The sequence below is a fragment of the Triticum dicoccoides genome, chromosome 5B, assembly GCF_002162155.2.
Source record: "Triticum dicoccoides isolate Atlit2015 ecotype Zavitan chromosome 5B, WEW_v2.0, whole genome shotgun sequence".
Taxonomy (NCBI): domain Eukaryota; kingdom Viridiplantae; phylum Streptophyta; class Magnoliopsida; order Poales; family Poaceae; genus Triticum; species Triticum dicoccoides.
The window spans coordinates 70,448,287-70,455,173 of NC_041389.1; positions in this window are offsets into that span (position 1 = coordinate 70,448,287).

The following is a 6,887-nucleotide window of genomic DNA, read 5'->3' on the forward strand; positions in this document are numbered from 1 at the left end:
GAAGGGGATCGCGAGAGCAGTCATCTATTTGCTAATTTATGTGAACTAAACAGTCAACATATAAAATATTTTAAATATATATAATATAGTTAGAAGGGAAACATAAGTTCGAACTGGCGTTCCTATTCTTATATAGAAAAATAGAACAGGCCTCTACGTTTTCTTCAAAAAATACATAAATTGGGCTGCCAAAAATAAAACCTCGGATGGGAGGTCCATAGGCTGGTCGATACATGACAGCCCTAAGAAAATACAAATAGGCCTATGGACCTCCCATCCGAGGTCATAGGCTGCGCATGTTAAAAATGAAAGCCTAGACGGGGCAGCCCAAAACCACATCCAACACTTGCCAAAACTTCGTCCCTCATTTTCTCTGTGTTTCGCACACTCGACATTGTGTTGGCATTTTGATTGTGCATCATATGAAGATGTGCTATGCATGAATGTTGATCAGCATGATGTTAACTAGCTGGTAGTTCCATTTTCGACCATGAATAAAACTTCCAACATGATGTTAACCCTGTTTGAAAAGGCCGTGTTAATATAAATCCTGTGCCTCTGAAAGTTGCGGTTTCTTATCTGAAACTGAAACTTGCAGTTTCTTCTCTGAGAATCACATTGTCTGCGCTTTTATACTCCTATGAAACTACATTTTTTAAGTGCTAACAATAGATCTCTAGAATTCATAAAATACTTTATATGCTCAATACTGCAAATCTGAAATTCAAAAGACATTCATATCTGAAAGTACTCTCAAAATACACAACACAAAACACAATTCACAACCTGCGAATACTGACAACCCTAAGCTCCTCCTGACAATTCACAACCTGCCCGACTATTGGGCTGGGGAGGCAGCCCCCTCCTATTCCTCGGCGGCAGACAGCCGCCCCGTGAGACGATGTGAACGACGAGGGAGATGATGGCATGGAAGCATCGTCGGGCCAACTGCTTTTCTCCTCTTGCAGTTGGGTTCGGTCGACGAAGACTCCACTGGCTCGCTCTGGCAGGACACCCTCACAAATGTCACCCTATAGATGCTCGATCCTTCAATCTCTGGTGGATGCTCCATCTGGGATCGATACTCCCACCACCGCTCCCTCACTATCGGATTCGGTGAATCTGTTTGCTCCATGGCCCAGAGGAGCAGCTCTATGTACTCCGACGCGACTCCCTTCGGAAGTATCGCCGCCTTTTCGCACTGTTGCAGATATTTGGCCATGGATGTCGCCGTCGCTGCTAGTTGGTCCTTGTTGTCAAACCAAGACTGTATCTCCAACATCCTAGCTAGCTTCACAGGGTCGCCGTCTGCGATCCTCACGTATCGGTTGTACTCCTCCATCGATCTACTTCTCCACAGCACCTTCACTCGCCGGCGGTGGTTTTTGACTGGAAGAGGAGAGGAGCAATGCTGGTTTTGGATTAGAACGGGAGAGGAGCGACGCTGGTTTTGGACTGGAACAGGAGAGGAGGGGCGGTGGTTTTGAAATGGAAGAGGAGAGGAGCGCGCTGCATTTAGATTGGAACAGGAGAGGAGCGGCGGTGGTTTAAGAGGAGAAGACCGGAAGAGTGGTGTTGTGGTTCTAACTCTGACAGTGATGTAAGGGGGTGTGTATGGAGAGGCTAGATCTTAGCTATGGAGAAGCTGTAAGCACACGAGGAATACGAGTTCAGGCCCTTCTCGATGGAAGTAACAGCCCTACGTCTCGGTGCCCGGAGGCGGTCGACTGGATTACGTGTGTATGAATAACAGGGGTGCGAACCCTTGATACTGAGGAGGGGGGTGGCTTATATAGAGTTCGCCAGGCCCCTCCAGCCTTTAGTAATGCAGGGTTTAAAGTACATTAAGACTGGGGGTTACTGGTAACGCCCCTAATAAAGTGCTATGATGACCCTAAAAGCTACTTAATGACCGACCGTTTGCGTGCAGAGTGACTTTAGATCTCCTAGCAGTCGAGTGGTTGGCTTCGAGGTCGAGTGATGGCTCTATAGTCGAGTGTCTTGAATCAGTCGAGTGAGATACCTCCAAGTCGATTGAAAGGTAACTTCTTCTAGGGATGTCCTTGGGTAGGGCACTTAGGACAGGTCCATGCCCCTACCCTAGGTACATAGCTTCATCATTAGCCCCCGAATGGATCGAGGTTCGAGTGAGGAAGGAGTTGGAGATCCTTCCGACTGGCTTTCTGTGTTGTACGAGCGCCTTGTCTTGGATCGATTGTCACGGATGACGTCATCAACTTCTTTCAGTCGCCTTGATCCATTCTAGGCCTCTTGTTGAGTGAATTTATTTACCTGTGAGGTCCCGAGTGATTGTGTGAAAGGGATCTTCTGTCTGACGAGTTGTTCTGCAGCCCGCGGATTTTATGGGATTTGAATTTCAGGAAGCGCGCGGGACGGGAGCGGCCGTAGTAATCGGACGGGATAAGACGGAATCTCCTCGATTCCCGTGCCACCTTTTTCGCCATGTAATGCACGCGTGCCTGTTGCGGGATTTGACGGGATTGCCCGGGCCTACCAGTCAGCCACTCGGGAGCGGCCTCTTATAAACTGCCGGCTCGGGCTCCCAAACAGTGCGCCTCCATATTTTCTTCTCTCTTCGCAAGATCTTTCGCCGCCTCCGTTCCCATCCTGCTGCCGTAGGTTCGCTCGAGTTTCGCCGGCGACAATGGTGAAGGAGATGACGTCGGCTCTGGAGCGTGCAAAGAAGGCGGCGGTGCAGGGGAAGGGGAAGAAGTCCGCTCGGGGCGGATCTTCCTCGAGGACTGCTCTGCCCAAGGGTTGGATCCAGGGCGACTGGATGCCGTCGGCGATTCGGCAGGATGATATCGATGATCTGGCCAAGGGGGGATTCATCTCCCACGGATCCGTGCGTCTCCCGGGGAAAGAAGTCGAACCCCAGCCCCTTGATGGTGAGTGCGTCCTCGTCGCTACCAATATCGACCGCGGATTCTCTCTGCCTCCTCATTCCTTTTTCCGGAGTTTCTTGAACTTCTTCGGAGCGCAGCTCCATCTTTCACTCCCAATTCCATTGTGTATCTTGCTGCTTTCATTTCTTTGTGTGAAAACTTCTTGGGTTGCCGCCCCCATTGGGGACTCTTCAAGCACATCTTCACGTGCCGCTCCCAGTCGGTTAAGAAGGCGAAGTCGAGTGACGAACGGACGCAGGTGATCCAGCTGTGTGGGGGCCTGGCGATCCAGACGAGGGGAAGGAGTTCCTTTCCATCTATCACTTTTCCCGAGTCGGTCACTGCCAAGATCAGGCGACCCCAGGACAGTCGACTGGGCTTCCCCCTTTCTCTCTGGATCGAGCACAAAAACCTGCCTCTCTGAAGGTGACGCCGGAGAAGAAGGCGCAAGTCCAGGTGCTGGTCGGTCAATTGGTTCAACTAGTCCGCGAGGGCGTGACCGGCATGGACCTGCTGGAAGTCTTCCTTCAGAGGCGCATCCAGCCGCTCCAGGCTCGTGACCACCTGATGTGGCTGTACTCGGGTCTCGACGACACCACTCGGATCCACCCGGAGGAGGTTACCGACAAGATGTTGGAAGGGTGGCTGTCGAGCATCACAGGGAATAAAGACAACCCCCGAGGAGCTAGGAGGATCGTTCCACTCGACCACTCATACGAAGTGGATAAGGTCTGACCTTGTGTTTCCGATTGAGATCTCATTTTCTTTATTTTTCCTCTCTGAATCGGTCGATTAATTTCGTCTTGTTTGTTATCCTCCAGGAAATTACTGAGATGTACTCGACACCCAATTAAGCACAGGAGCAGGCCGAGGAAGGAGAGGCGAGCAGAGGCGAAAGTGGAGACGAGCAAGGAGAGTGGGAGTCCGACAGCGAGGGAGAGGGGGACGACGATGTCGACTCCATTGAAGAGGAGGAGGAGAAAGCCGAACCTCCCCGCACAGAAAAGCGGTCCAAGCTTACGCACGACCCTGCGCGGGAGCGTGGTAAGGCGACTGTCCCTGTTGGGCAGTCATCGAAGCACCCCCGGACCTCTTCTCCAGCGCCGACTGAAAAGGCTCCCAAGCATCCACGTGTGACGCCGTCCAAGCCGCCCAAGGCCCTGCCCAGGATGAAGATGACTATCCCCACCATTTCTGGGTAAAAGCAGAACTTGTCTTCCTTTGCCGAACGTGACAGATTCTTGGTCGACTCATTGAGCGAGTTGACTGACTTTCGAAATTTGCAGTGCTGCCACCTCAGAGATTTCCGCCAAGGACGATGACCAAGAGATGGAAGATGCTGTTACCTCCAACCCTGGTATGATTACTGATGCCCTGTCTTGAGTTGACTGCTGATTTCTTATAATTCTGGTCGGCTGAATTTTTCTTGCAGCTCCTCCTCATGTCAATGACCTCCCTGATGACGATGACGAAGTGCCGCTGAGGGCGAGAAGGAACAGGAAGGCTCCGGCTGGCAAGACTCCACAAACTACTCCGGCGCCTGAGGCCGTAGCTCGGGATGGAGGTGATACCACTCGGGCTTCTGTGACTTTTGCTGTTCCTCTGACGAGCGTGCGACCTTCAATGTCGACTGCAAATCCGCCTTCACTTTTTGCTACATACCCTGTCCCTGAGGACCAAGTGGGTGCCGCAAAAGAGGCTATACGCCAAGCGAAGATCATGATGGAGCAAGTGAAGGTGGTTCGGGAGGCCAGCCAAGCAGCTTATGACGCAAGTTCTGCTCTTCAGAGCAACGTCCAGGTCAGTCGATTCGCCGCTTGCTCTATTAGGACATGCTGTGTGAAGAATCTCTTTTCCGAAGATCCTTATATCTGTACACCCGCTGGGTGGGTCTGTTAATTTTTGGACGAGTGGGGGCACGCTAAGTGCACCCACTAGGTGTTGTCCCCGAGACTATGGTGGACTGCTGGCAGTTGACTGTAGTCTTTATATTGTGTTGCTATAGTTGTACTTCTTCACTCGGTCTGGTCAGGCCATGTCGAATGGAACTGTATCCGGTCGACTGTGGGCAGTCGCTTTTTTTCTTCTTTTTTAAAACCAGTGGGGGCACGCTTAGTGCACCCACTGGGTGTAGTCCCCGAGACTACTGTCGGATGTTTTTGATTCGTCTATAGTCTTAGAAACACCATCATTGTCTCTTGGTTACTCGGAAGTAACTTGTCTTTGACGTCTGTCGACTGATTTTTTGCAGAAATCTTGCGAACTTGTGGCTCATTATACTGAGCTGGAGAATAAACAAATCCAGCTCAACCTTGACTTGAAGCTTGCTCAAGAGAACTTGCAGAAGGCGCGAGAAGAAGCAAAAGGTATGGCTGGTGAGGATTTTCATTCTTGTCGAGTGACTTCTCTTTTCCTGTCCATTCTTGATGCTGATCCCACTCGACGTTCCGTAGATAAACTGGAGGAAGCTCTGAAGAAGAAGGATCAAGATCTAGCCACAGCACAGCAGGAGGCCTTGAACAAGACGAAACTCGCTGAAGAAAAACTGGCCTCAGTCAGAACTCTTGAAAAGGAGAACTCCCGACTGAAAACTGCTTTTGAGGCGGCCAACCAGGAAGTCAGCCGTCTGAAGAACGACAAGATAGCTCTGGGTGACAAGGCTAGTGAGTTGGTAGGGGAGAAGAACGATCTGGAGTCTTATCTCAGTGGGCTCGCCAAGAAGCTGTTCGTCATGCTTGAAGGTATCCATTTTGTCCTGACTGACTTGTCCCCATTACACTCATGCAGAGTCGCTGTCTTATCTTTGGCTTGTGTTTACAGAATTCTGCCAGAACTTCGAGGAGGAGACCAGTTGAGTGGAGACCATCTTGGATCCCATCAACTCCCTCGTGAAGGACGAAGCAGCTATGAACGTGCTCCGACTGGAGTCTCGCATTGCAGGCGTGGTTGACTATCTGGCTCGACTGAAGGTTGCGATGTTGCGGATCGACACATCGCTCTGGCCTAGGACGACGCTTCAGAATGACCTCGAGTCTTTGATGACTCGACTGAATGAAGTCCCAGGCTGAGTGGCGGAGTGGAAGAAATCTTCTGCCAGATGTGGCGCTGACGTAGCTCTGTCCCTGGTCCGCGTCCACTGCAAGGAAGCGCGAGAGGAAAAGTTGGCCGCCATCCAAGTTGCCAATACTAGGAAGCACAACTTTCAGGACTTCATGGAGACTTTCATTGCTGCTGCTACCCGTATTGCAGACGGGATCGACTTGGACGAGTTCGTCGCCCCTTCCAGTCCTCCGCCTGAGGAATGAAAAACTTTTATGCTTCACTTTAAGTTTGCCTCGGAATGCCGAGTGGATTTTGTAACCGTTATACTCTGTCGAGCTGGAGACTCGCGTACTTTGATTTGCGGTTAAGGACCTTTGGATCTTATCCGAACTTGATTTATCGTCGAATATCTTCATGGATTATCCGTCGAGTAGAACTTGACCTTCACTCAAAATAACTTCGTATTTGTGGTGCCGCTTCGAAGGAGAAGGTAGCAGTCGATTCATACCTCGTCGTTCTTGCGGATTGGGATGTGCCTTGTACTTAGGCGAGCACTGGGCTGTGGCTAAGCCCCCGAGTGGGAGGTTGGATCTCCACTCGGTAGGGTTTTAAACACTTAGGCGAGCACTGGGCTGCAGCTAAGCCCCCGAGTGGGAGGTTGACTCTCCACTCGGTAGGGTTTTAAACACTTAGGCGAGCACTGGGCTGCAGCTAAGCCCCCGAGTGGGAGGTTTGCTCTCCACTCGGTAGGATTTTAAACACTTAAGCGAGCACTGGGCTGCAGCTAAGCCCCCGAGTGGGAGGTTGGTTCTCCACTCGGTAGGATTTTAATCACCTAGGCGAGCACTTGGCTGCAGCTAAGCCTCCGAGTGCGAGGTTTGCTCTCCTTCGGTAGGATTTTAATCACTTAGGCGAGCACTAGGCTGCACCTAAGCCTCC